Source organism: Myxine glutinosa, chromosome 5 (genome assembly GCF_964187855.1).
Source record: "Myxine glutinosa chromosome 5, kmMyxGlut1.1, whole genome shotgun sequence".
NCBI lineage: Eukaryota > Metazoa > Chordata > Myxini > Myxiniformes > Myxinidae > Myxine > Myxine glutinosa.
In genome coordinates, this window is record NC_136265.1 from 169,608,362 (window position 1) to 169,622,119 (window position 13,758).

Below are 13,758 nucleotides of genomic sequence, written 5' to 3' on the forward strand. Positions count from 1 at the left end.
GAGTCAGACGTGGTGCCCGGGGACGGAGTTCGCTGTCTAAACATGGTAGCGCTAGGCCAGTGGGACCGCCGGGACCCACGTGCACTCACAAGTTGTTCTGCGCGTGGGCGGCAGTATCAGACCAGGGCGCCCAAACGCTCCCCGGCTAAAGTTCATCCTGAAAGCGCCCACATTGTGCGGACAAACCAAGTCAAGGGCCACGTGGTCAGGAGAACCTCGTCCCTTCCGGTCACACTTTGCCTATCGGCCGGCCTCGAAGACCGAAATTGTGACGGTGTCAGTCACCCGAAACGGAGGGGAGGAGAGGGGGGAGCAGGGAGGGGGAGGGGAGGGGGGAGGGGGAGGGGGGAGGGGAGGGGGAGGGGGAGGGGGAGGGGAGGGGGGAGGGGGGAGGGGGGAAAGGGAGGGGGAGTGGGAGGGAGGGGGAGGGGGAGCGGGAGGGAGGGGGAGGAGGGAAGGGGAAGGGGGGGAGGGGGAGGGGGAGGAGAGGGGGGAGGGGGAGAGGAGTGGGAGGGTGGGGGAGGGGGAAGGGGGAGGGGAGGGGAGGAGGGGGGAGGGAGGGGGAGGGGAGGAGGGGAGGGGAGTGGGGGAGGGGAGTGGTGGGAGGGGAGGGGAACGGGGGGAGGGGAGGAGAGGGGGGAGGGGGGAGGGGGGAGGGGGAGGGGAGGGGGAGGGGGAAAGGGAGGGGCATGGGGGAAAGGGAGGGGGAGGGGGAGGGGAGGGGGGAAGGGGAGAGGGTAGGGTGGAGGGGGAAGGGTAGGGGGAGGGGGAGGGGGAGGGGGGAAAGGGAGGAGGAGGGAGGGGAGGAGGGAAGGGGAGGGGAGGGATATAGATGGTTACTGGCAATTGATCACATCCAGAAATGATGTAATCCACACAATTTATGTACTTTACATAACGTTAATAGGAATACATGGCCGTGTAGATGGGAATACAGTTTGTTTGAAATAAATCACAAATATCAGATGAAAGTGACCAAAAACCTATGTGGTGTGAATGGCAATGTTCCTCGCTGAAATGTGAAAAAACTGAATTACGTGCGAACACATAACTGTGAGATTATGGCGGCAAAGTTGGAACATCACGTGATCCTCGCAGCAGTACCCGGCATTGCCGGGTGGGGGAGGGGAGACCCGTACATTCGCCCTCTCGACTCAACCTCGTATTCGATTCGTATTCGAAATCGAAAGGGGAAAGGGGACACAAAATCGACACAAAACACGGTCGCATAAAGGTGAAAAACCGTAATCGCTTTTCGCTCTGAATTACGTGCAAACGTGTGACGTGTGACGGGATGGAACATCAAGTGATCGCTCTGAGCGAATCAGCGAGCTCTGGCGCCGGCTGAGATTAGCGGGTACTTCGCTGAAATGCGCTGACGTAAATATGAATTAAAAATATGGATCTCGTCAAATATGGTCTCAGCCATGTTCGTCCCAGTCTCAATGGCCATGTCTATGCCAAATATCAAGCACGTGAGCCTCTCCGTTTCGGAGTATATCGGTAACATTACACACACACACACACAAACTGTGTTTTATATATACTAGGGCATGCCCGTACTATATCTATATCTAAAATTATATCCCCCCCCTCTATTTACATGAAATGGTTTGGTCCAAAGCGAACGGCTTGCGAGTACGGTGACAATCCCCCCCCCCCCCCCCCCTCTATTTACATGAAATGGTTTGGTCCAAAGCGAACGGCTTGCGGAGTTTGGTAAAGAAATCGCCATCGCGTGCACAAACGCGCAGGAAAGCGAAAGAATCGCAAATTAGTTTTAATTAGTTTTAAAACATAGTTTAACGCCAACATAGCGGCAACATAGTTTGCCAACGTGAAATAAATGAATACGCTCTCAAATGTGCCGTCCGAGGCAGAGTCTGTTCGCCACGTTCGGCACACGTGATAACTCGCTGCTCTCTGATTGGTTGAATCGTTTTTTGGACATAGCTCGGTGAACTACTTGTCCGATTAATATGAAACCTTGAAAAGGCACATCCTCGGGTCCCCAGCAATATACCTGGCAAGTTTAAAGTATATCGGACCCGTGGTTGTCGAGAAACAGCGGTCACAGACATACATACATACATACATACATACATACATACACACAGAGATTACTGGAATTATAGATAGATAGATATCATGAAACATTTACATTTTGTAGTCCATTATATAATTTAAATAAACATAAATGCAAATTTCGCATGTGGAAAAAGTAAGTACACCACTACATTTATCACTATGTGGCGGACACAAAAGCCCACTGGCGTAGTGACATCATCCCGCGCACCAAGTGGGCGGTGGCCACGCCCGAGGGGTAGGCGTGGCCTCATGATATACACCGGGCGCCCAGCCCGGAGCGGGCCAGTGTTACAGTGAGCTCTTACAATAAAGACGTTTATATGTTACCGCTTGTCCGCTTCCTCCTTGCTCGCAAGCAGCGCGCGTAACGCCGCGCTTTACTGGTGACCCCCTCGACGTTGGATCTGCCGGAGCGATCCTTCCACACGCGACGCCATTGCCATGGCCAACTTCGTCAAACTTCCGGAATTTTGGGAGGCTCAGGCCGAAGTCTGGTTCGTCCAGGCCGAAGCCCAATTTCAGCTTCGGCGCCTCACCGGCGATGACACGCGCTATTGCCACGTCGTCGCCTCCCTCGGGCCCGGCACGGCCGCTTGAGTTGTGTCCGTCCTTCGCCACCCACCGGACGGCCACAAGTACGAAGCACTCAAGCGGCTACTCCTAGCCACGTTCGGCCTCACGGACGACGCACGGGCCGACCGCCTCCTGGATCTCCCCGAGCTCGGTGACACGCGCCCGTCGGTCCGAATGGACCATATGCTGTCACTGTTGGGCGACGAAGCCCCTGGTTCCCTATTCCGGGCGCTTTTCCGGCACCAACTTCCAGCGCAGGTTCACCTCGCGTTGGCCGGGACCGGGCTAACGGAACCCCGAGCATTGGCAGCCGAGGCGGACAGGTACTTCGCCGCTTCGGACACGCGGGCGAGAGTCGGCGTGGCCGTCACGGCCCTCGAGGCTGATGCTGCTGATGCTGCTGATGCTGCTGTTCCACAGCATCAGCTTCTACAGCATACGCAGCATGTTCCACAGCATCAGCTTCTACAGCATACGCAGCATGCGTATACGCACCTCCTGAACGCCGCCACGCCCCGCCCACCGCCGCGGCGAAAACCGCCATCGCGGGGAAACCCGCCAACTCCACCGGCCTGGCGGAGCCAGCCGCGCTCCTCCAGCTCCACCACCTGGTGCTGGTTCCACGCCAAGTTCGGCCACGAAGCTCGGCAGTGTCATCCGCCATGCTCCTTCAACAGGTCGGGAAATGCCCGGGCCGGCGCTCAATAGTGGCGATGAGCGCCGGCCGTTCGAGCAGCCTGCTGTTCATAACGGACACCTTCTCCGGGCGCCGTTACCTGTGCGACACGGGAGCGCAGGTGAGTGTCATTCCCGCCGGCACGTCAGACAAGCACGCCGCGGGTGGGGGCCCCGCGCTGCTTGCCGCGAACGGGACGCCCATCCGTACGTACGGAAAACGCTGCCTCTCTCTGCGGTTTGGAGGGCAGGTTTTCCGATGGACGTTCGTCACCGCCGACGTGCCCATGGCACTGCTTGGCGCGGACTTCCTGTGCGCTAATGGGCTCCTGGTCGACGTCAAGCGCAGACGTCTTGTCCAGGCCGAGACGTTCAGCTCGCTCGCTTGTGCATTGCCCAGCTCAACGAGCGGCTTGCCAAGCGGCTTGCCGAACGGTTCGGTTCCGGCCACGTTGGTCTGTACGCTTCCGGCAGCGGACGCATTCACCCGCCTCCTCGCCGGCTTCCCGGCCCTCACGCGGCCCACCTTCTCGGCGGGGGCCGTCAAGCACGGGGTGGCCCATCACATCCCCACCGTCGGGCCACCGGTCTACGCCCGGGCACGCCGCCTCGAGCCGACGAAGCTGGCGGTGGCAAAAGCGGCGTTCGCTACCCTGGAGCGACTCGGCATCGTTCGGCGCTCAGAGAGCGCTTGGGCGTCGCCGCTGCACATCGTGCTGAAGCCCGGCGGGGGGTGGCGACCGTGCGGGGACTATCGCCGTCTCAATGACGCCACGACTCCCGACCGCTACCCCGTCCCCCACATTCAGGACTTTTCCGCCCGTTTGGCGGGCAGGTCCTTCTTCTCGAAGGTGGACCTCATACGCGGCTACCATCAGGTCCCCGTCAGGCCGGAGGACGTCCCGAAGACGGCGGTCATCACGCCATTCGGACTCTTCGAGTTCCTGCGCATGCCCTTCGGTCTGAAGAATGCTGCTCAGGCGTTCCAGCGACTGATGGACAGCGTCCTGCGTGACTTGGATTTTGTCTACGTCTACCTGGACGATATCCTCGTCGCCAGCGCGTCCCGCGAAGAGCACCGACGCCACCTCCGCACGCTCTTCGAACGCCTGGGCCAGCATGGCCTGATTGTGAACCCCGCAAAGTGCCGGTTCGGCGCCGCCACAATCGATTTTCTGGGGCACCGTGTCACCAGGCACGGAGCCGTCCCCCTGCCGGCCAAGGTGGAGGCGGTGAAGGGGTTTCCGCGCCCCCGCACGATCAGAGGGCTGCAGGAGTTCCTGGGCATTGTGAACTTTTACCATCGGTTCCTGCCCCGCATCGCCCAGCTCCTGCGCCCCCTGCACGAAGCTCTCCGAGGTAAGCCGGGCAAAGGCGACGTTACCTGGACCGAGCAGATGGACACGGCGTTCACGGGCGCGAAGCTCACCTTGGCTAACGCCACCATGCTCGCGCACCCGGCGCCCGATGCACCGATCGCCCTCACCACCGATGCCTCGGACTACGCGGTGGGCGCGGTGCACGAGCAATGGGTGCGTGGAGCTTGGCAACCGCTGGCGTTCTTTAGCCGGCAGCTTCGCCCGCCCGAACGCCGTTACAGTACCTTCGACCGCGAGTTGCTCGGACTTCACTTGGCGGTCAGGCACTTCCGCCATCTGCTCGAGGGCCGTGCGTTCACTGCCTTCATCGACCACAAGCCGCTGATCTTCGCGATGGGCAAGGTCACCGAGCCGTGGTCGGCCCGGCAGCAGCGTCACCTCTCGGCCGTGTCCGAGTACACGACGGACATCCAGCACGTCGCGGGGAAGGACAACCCGGTGGCGGATTGCCTGTCCCGGGCCGTCGCCCACGCAGTCCACCTCGGCATCGACTATGCCCGGATGGCAGCGGACCAGGCCGCTGACCCCGACGTCCAGGCCTTGCGGACCGCCGTCACGGGCCTCCGCGTCACCGAGGTGCCGTTCGACGGCGCGGGCGCGGCCCTCTTGTGCGACGTCTCCCTCGGGCGTCCTCGCCCCATCGTGCCCGCGGGCTGGCAGCGCCAGGTGTTTGACGCCATCCACGGCCTGTCCCACCCGGGCGCGACGGCCTCCCAAAGGCTGATCGCCGACAAGTTCGTCTGGCATGGCCTCCGGAAGGCCGTCCGCGGCTGGGCCAGGACGTGCCTCGCGTGCCAGCGCGCCAAGGTGCACCGGCACACCCAGGCCCCGTTGGCCCCGTTCACGGTGCCGGAACGCCGGTTTGACCACGTCCACGTGGACCTGGTGGGACCTCTGCCCCCCTCGTGGGGTTTCACCTACGTCCTCACCATGGTGGACCGCACCACCCGGTGGCCGGAGGCCGTGCCCTTGGCGTCGACAACGGCGGCCGATGTCGCGCAGGCTTTCATCGCCACCTGGGTCGCCCGGTTCGGCGCCCCCTCAGACATCTCATCCGACCGCGGCCCCCAGTTCACCTCGGAGCTCTGGGGGGCGGTTGCGCAGGGGCTCGGGGTCCGGCTGCACCGAACCACGGCCTACCACCCCCAGGCTAACGGCCTGTGTGAGCGATTTCACCGCTCATTGAAGGCCGCGCTCCGGGCCACCCTCCGCGACGGCGGCTGGGTCGACAGGCTCCCCTGGGTCCTGCTGGGCCTCCGGACGGCGCCCAAGGAGGACCTGCGCGCACCCGCGGCGGAGTTGGTCTTCGGGCAACCGCTGCGGGTGCCTGGGGAATTCCTCCCCGACTCCACGGCACCATGGTCCGCGGCACAGCAGCGCTCCGCTCTGCAAGAGACCGCCCAGAGGTTCGCCCCGGTGCCAACGGCATGCCACGGGCACCCACCGACGCACGTCGCCCCGGAGCTTCGCGCGGCGGAGTACGTCTTAGTCCGCCACGATGCCCATCGGACACCACTGCGGCCCCCGTACGACGGGCCTTTCCGCGTGCTGGAGACCGGGGCGAAGCACTTCACCCTGGACATCGGCGGTACTCCTGACCGCGTTTCGGTAGACCGCCTCAAGCCGGCCCACCTCGATGTGGACCATCCACCGCCAGTGGCCCGACCCCCACGTCAGGGCCGCCCTCCTGCGGGCGGACCCCCGGCACCGCCCAGCCCCGCCGCCACGCCGCCCCCCGGTCCTGCACCCATCCCAGGGGCAGCCAGGGGCATCCCACCTGGCATCCCTGCACCCCGGACGCCGCCGATCGCCAGGGGGCGCTTCGGCCGGGTCATTCGTCTGCCCCGCAAACTGGCCCTCCAGGTGCGCGGGAATTCTGGGGGGGCGCGTGTGGTGGACACAAAAGCCCACTGGCGTGGTGACATCATCCCGCGCACCAAGTGGGCGGTGGCCACGCCCGAGGGGTAGGCGTGGCCTCATGATATACACCGGGCGCCCAGCCCGGAGTGGGCCAGTGTTACAGTGAGCTCTTACAATAAAGACGTTTATATGTTACCGCTTGTCCGTTCCTCCTTGCTCGCAAGCAGCGCGCGTAACGCCGCGCTTTAACTACTTCAAATACCTACAATTAGAACCAGCTCAGGTGCAAATGATTAGAACATCGTTAGAGAGGATCTTGGAGGAACCTGTCTTATTTAAACCTCAGACATTTAGTTTGGTTTGCTCTTTGTTGTTGAAGTGTGCGGCGTCACAATGCCTAGATCAAAAGAGCTCTCTGAGGCCTTCAGAAAGAAGGTTATAGATGCCTACGAGTCTGGGAAGGGATTTAAAAAGATCTCCAAAACAATTTGAAATCAATTATTCGCCTGTCTGGAAGATCATCTACAAGGGGAGAAGATTCCAAACAACTGCCAACTTGTTCAGGCTAGGCCGCCCCAGCAAGTTCAGCCCGAGAGCAGACTGCACGATGCTGAAAGAAGTCTCGAAGAACCCCAGAATGTCATCACGGGACCTACAGGTAGCTCTTGCCACTGTTGATGTCAAAGTGCACGAGTCTACAATTAGAAAGAGGCTGCACAAATTTGATCTACATGGGAGGTGTGCCAGGAGGAAACCTTTGCTGTCCAGAAAGAACATCGGGGCAAGACTAAAGTTTGCCAATGAACACCTGGGCAAAGACCAGCACTTCTGGAACAATGTGCTCTGGACAGATGAGTCAAAGCTAGAGCTATTTGGCCACAGTACCAGAAGACATGTTTGGCGAAAACCAAAGACAGAATTTGACCACAAGAACCTGATACCAACTGTAAAGCATGGTGGTGGAAATATTATGGTTTGGGGCTGCTTTGCTGCATCAGGGCCTGGGCAGCTCACCATCATAGAATCCACTTTGAATTCTTCATTGTACCAGAAGGTGCTTGAGGATAATGTGAGGCCATCTGTCGGAAAGTTGAAGCTCAACCGAAGGTGGACCTTGCAACATGACAATGACCCTAAACATACCAGTAAATCCACCAAGGAATGGCTGAAAATAAAGAAATGGAGGGTTCTGGAATGGCCAAGTCAAAGCCCGGATCTAAATCCCATCGAGATGTTGTGGGGGGATTTGAAACGAGCTGTGCAAGCAAGAAATCCCTCAAACATCGCACAGCTGAAAGAATTCTGCATGGAGGAGTGGGCAAAAATTTCTCCCAGTCGATGTCAGAGACTGGTAGACAGTTATAAGAAACGCCTACTTGAGGTTGTTTCTGCCAAAGGGGGAAATACCACCTATTAGAGCCAAGGGTGTACTTACTTTTTCCACATGCAAAATTTGCATTTATGTTTATTTAAATTATACAATGGACTACAAAATGTAAATGTTTCATGATATTTGTTATATTATATCACCTTTATCTATCAATATTGTTGAAATGAAGATCAAATAGCTGTTTGTTTAAATATGTTGGAAAAATTGCGCTGCAATTACTTTCCGGTCTCTGATTTTCCCGGTCTTTTCACCCCATACTTCCTTGTTTTAAATCTGCTCAAAAAAAAAAAAAAAAAATTTTCCTTCTGTTCTTATTCGTTTATTCGTTCTTATTTGTTCATTCGTTCTTCGACCACGTTGTTTGTGATCACGTGATCACGTTGTTAAAAAATGTCTAATCTGTCCCCTGAAGACCTGTATTCTGTCATATTCTATAACACCTTTTTCTTCTTCTTCTATAAAAGGATGCTTTCGACTTGCTCACCAAATCTATTCATTCCAAAAAAAAATTCAATCTCTTATAGTGCATCTTTCATTCATTCCCTAAACTCTCCAGCACTCCATCCTCCCTCCAGCGTCCTCAAACGTATTTTTGACTCGAAGGTCTCAAGAAACTCATTTTGCAATAAATGTTCGTTTCCCATTAATCGTACACTTTTCAAAATCCAATCTCACCCCTCCCCTCCAAATCTTCCCCATCACCCCTCCCCTCCAAATCTTCCCCATCGCCCCTTCCCTCCAAAACTTCCCCATCACCCCTTCACTCCAAATCTTCCCCATCACCCCTCCCCTTCAAAACTTCCCCATCACCCCTCCCCTCCAAATCTACCCCATTGCCCCTCCCCTCCAAATATTCCCCATCACCCATCTCTTTCAAATTTTCCCCCTTGCCCCTCCCCTCCAAATCTTCCCCATCACCCCTTCCCTCCAAAACTTCCCCATCACCCCTCCCCTCCAAAACTTCCCCATCACCCCTCCCCTCTAAATCTACCCCCTTGCCCCTCCCCTCCAAATCATCCCCATCACCCATCTCTTTCAAATCTTCCCCCTTGCCCCTCCCCTCCAAATCTTCCCAATCACCCATTCCTTTCAAATCTCCCCCCACACCCCTCCGAGACTCTCCCTCGCTCCTCCCCTCTGAGACTCCCCTCTCACCCCTCCTCCTCAAAGCGTCCTCCCCGCTTCTTCCCCCTTCCAACTTTCACCTTCATCTCCCTCAACCTTCTGCCTCGCTCTTGCCCCTCGTCAAATAACACCTCACTGCTCCTCTCCCAATCACCATCAAACCTTTTGTCCGCCCCATTCTTCCCTTTCTCCAAGCTATTCTGTAATCTCTGACACACCTTCAACAGCTCTCCCTACCTCTTCCTCCTCTTCCACATCTTACCCTACCGCTCCCCCCCCCCCTGTTCTGTATCCGATGCTCCCCCTTCCTCTTCCTTAACAGTATGGACCTCAACATCTGGGGCCTTCGCTCAAACTTGTCTGATCTCTCCATACAGGTTGCTTCTGACAAACCAGACGTGATCTGCTTAACAGAGACTTTCCTCCTTCATGATGTCTCTGATTCCTTGGTATCTCTCCCAGGTTACTCCCTCCTCCAGTATGATAGACCTGAGCCTCGTCCTGGAGTTGGGTTGCTATCTTTATAAAAAACCTCTCTTCCTCACTCGCACTGCACTGCCCTCTCTCCACCTCACCCCCAGGAATATCTTTGGCTACGGCTTCCCCTTCGCTCCCACCTTTTGTTCATATGTGTGTTGTACCGTCCACCAAACAGTGATGACTCCATCTACATCTCGCTGTCTGAGAATATGGACCAACTTCTATCTACCCATCCCAACTCTCTCTTCCTCATATGTGGTGATTTCAACTGTCACCATGCCAGTTGGCTGGGTGTGGGTACCTCTCTCACCAGCCATGGCTCTTCAGCAAAGGACTTCTGTGACTCACTGGGACTGACACAATCTGTCAATTTCCCGACCCGGATTTCAGTCAACGGAGCATCTTCTCTTCTGGACTTGTTTATGACTAACTTCCCTGAAAATGTCTGCTGCTCTTCTTCTGCTCCAATCGGCTCTTCTGATCATGTGCTTGTTAAAGTGGACATCTCTCTGACCATTCTCAGAGAGCCTCCTCAGCGTCAACGAGTCTGGCATTTCACTCAGGCCAACTGGCACGGTCTTCAAGCAGCCATCAATCATCTGAACTGGTCTCCCATCTCTACCGCCTCTGACATCAACTCATCCTGGGAATTCTTCCAAAGTAAATTGCTCTCTCTCATGCACAGATTTATCCCATCTCGTCTACAGTTGTCATACCCTTCCTCCCGTCCATGGTACACCGAATCTTGTGGTGAGGCTATTGCCCAGAAACAACTTGCTTTCGTCTCCTGGAAAGCAAATCCAACGGAAGGAAATCTCATTTCCTTTCACAAAGCCTGAAACAAGTGTGTGTCCACCCTCAAGAGAGCCAGGAAACAATATCTCTCCATTCTCAAGACCGAACTCTCTTATCTGTCTCCCTCTTCCAAATTCTGGTGATGTCTGGTCAAATCTGTTTCTGGTGTTTGTTCCCCCTCCATCCCCTCCCTCACCTCAAATGGCCACACAGCTGACTCCGCACGTGAAAAAGCTGAATGCCTCAACTCTGTGTTTGCCTCTAAATCTTGTGTCCCAAACCCATCCCTCTCTGTACCCACCGTACCCAGTCGTACCCAGCTGCTCCTGGACTCTGTGTCCTTTCCTCCTGACAAGGTGGAAAAGTTTCTGTCAACCCTCGACTCTGATTCTGCAACTGGTCCTGACGGCATCAGCCCACGGGTCCTAAAATCATGTTCTTCCGCTCTTTCACTCCCTCTTTCTGTTCTCTTCACCCTCTCTTTTGCTCAAGGTCATCTGCCATCTGCTTGGAAATCAGCCAACATCACCGCTTTGCACAAAAAAGGTGCAAAAACAGATCCCAGCAACTACAGACCAATCAGCCTTCTCCCAATTATCAGCAAAGTCATGGAATTCATCATTGCTTCAGATATGAAATCTTTCCTCTTCTCCAATGGCTTGATCTCTGATCATCAATTTGGTTTCAGACCTGGTCACTCTACTCTGGACATGCTGCTTCTGCTTTCTCAACAATGGATGGAGGTCCTCAACGCCAAACAGGAAATTAGAGCTGTCTCCCTTGACATTTCACGTGCCTTCGATACGGTCTGGCACCCTGCTCTGCTCACCAAACTCTCCTCCTTTGGTATCCATGGAAATCTCCACGCATGGCTGGCGGACTTCCTCTCTGGTCGTAGTCAATGTGTGGCCCTGAATGGGTTTCTCTCATCTCCTCTTCCTGTTCAGGCTGGAGTTCCCCAAGGTAGTGTTCTGGGCCCTGTGCTTTTTCTGGTCTTCATCAATGATCTCTCTGACTCTCTTGAAAATCCTCTCTATCTCTTTGCTGACGACTCTGCTCTCTGTCGCTCCATTCCTCATCCCTCAGATTGGCAGTCTGCAGCCTCCTCACTCTCTGCAGACCTGGACAAAATCACAGACTGGGCAAACAAATGGAACATGTCTTTCAATCCTGATAAATTCACACTCTTACGATGTCTCTCCGAAAAGACCGACTGGAAAACCCTCCCATCCACTTTCTGAATAATCCTCTCCAAGAAGTTCTGTCACTCAAACTTTTGGGCCTCACTATTTGCCATGATCTTTCCTGGGAAAACCACATTTCAAATCTGGCCTCCAAAGCCAGTCGCCGACTGGGCATCCTCCGTCGTGCGAAGTCCTTCCTTGGCACACCTGAGCTCCTCACCACATACAAGGCTTTCATCCGCAGCTCTATGGAATACTGCTCTCCCCTCTGGTCTGGTGCTCCTGCCTCACACCTAGCCCGTCTTCATGCTGTTGAAACCAAAGCGTTCAGAATCATTGGAATCTCCCACGATGAAGCTAACTCCAAGGGCCTTTCACTCACTCACCGCAGGCAGGTTGGTGGTCTTTCCGTCTTCTACCGACTCCTCTCTGGCCTTGCCACCCCCAGCCCTCTCTGGGCTCTGTCCCCCAAATATTCCGACAGGTCGCATAAGATCTGCCTGCAACCCTCTTATGGTTAAGCTGCCAAAATCAAGACTTTCTGCTCACCTTCACTCCTTCATTCCTCTTTTCTCCCACCTCTGGAACAAACTCCCTCACTCTCTTCAATCCCACTCCACCCTCCAGGTCTTTAAAACAGCTGTTCACCACCATCTCTTATCCTCCCCCATCCAAAACCTTGATCTTTTCTACCCCCGCTAATTTCGGTCCCCTTGTGTTTTATACCTCTCCCCCCCCCCCCCCCTCTCCTTCTCCCCCTCCCCTTCCCACGCCTCCTGCCCCAAGCCCTCTCCCTCCCACACTTCTCCCTGCTCTCAAATGTTGTGGTTGTGTGCTTCCCCTTCTCTCCCCATCTTGTCTTCTGCTCCCTCTTTTTGTATATTTTGTTTGTCTGGTTGATTTGTTTGTGAAATAAATGTTAGCTCTTTCACGAGCCTCGATTCAGTATACAACAAAAAAATAATAATAATAAAAAAAAATCCAAAACCTTGATCTTTTCTACCCCTGCTAATTTCACCCCAATTCCACTTTTTTGAAATACCAACTTCTGTCCTGGAAGTCGTTGGTGTCCTTGTGTTTTATACTTCTCCCTCCCCCCCCCCCCCTTACCACGCCTCCTCCCCCCAAGCTCTCTCCCTTCCACACATCTCCCTGCTCTCAAATGTTGTGTTTGTGTGCTTCCCCTCCTCTCCCCATCTTGTCTTCCGCTCCCTCTTTTTATATATTTTGTTTGTCTGGTTGATTTGTTTGTGAAGTAAATGTTAGCTCTTTCACGAACCTCGATTCAGTATACAAAAATAAATAAAAAAATTAAAAATAAAGTCAAAACTTTACACGGGGTTTCCTTACTTTTTCACGTGACTGTATATGTTATTCCATTGTTTTGCTCTGCTTGGAAATACTTGCATTTTTGTTTCTGCCACTACAGGCCATTTGTGGACCCTTCAGACCTTTACATCATTTAGACTCCTTCGACCTTTTAGACCCCTTTCTTCCCGTTCCACCTTTTCAGACCTTTGTCCACGTTAGGCCATTGGGACCTTTCATTTGCAATCTATGACTTTTCATTCACTTAGTACATCCTTCCATTTATTAGCCACACAAAATACACCACACAAAGCAAGTCCTGGTGAGGGTCTGCAATCTGATTGCTATTTCTAGTTTCATAAGAAATCGAGTGAAGCTGTTTGTGTGATGGCGTTTCAGTGAAGGCAGCCAATGGGGCATCTCCATTTTGATCAAGGTTGCCCTCCCCCCTAAACCCCGAAAGAACCTGTGCGGGCAGATCACTGCCATGCCAGAGCTTTATTCGTCGCCAGGCTGAATGCATCCAAACCCAATCATATACCCGCACCCACACACCGTTCCACATTTAATATTCTGAAGCTGTACTGGATTCCATATCTGCTCTCCAAGCTCTCAGACGGCTTGTGTTGGGATTAAACAAAATACAGAAAACAACACTCAGTTGAGGGGACAAAGACGAGGCTAAAGACGATACAACTGCACGATAAACCGTTTTAAAAACGACAAACAATCGCACGTTATAATCTGAAGGACAATACAGCATATACTTCACGATGCTACACCGTCGAGCTCATAACAATGGCAAATTGTCGTCTTGGCTACCGCTGGGAAAGCAATCAAAACCAGCCAGGGTATCCCACTGTTTTGGCAGCAACCAATCTTCCATCAGCAGGACGGTGCA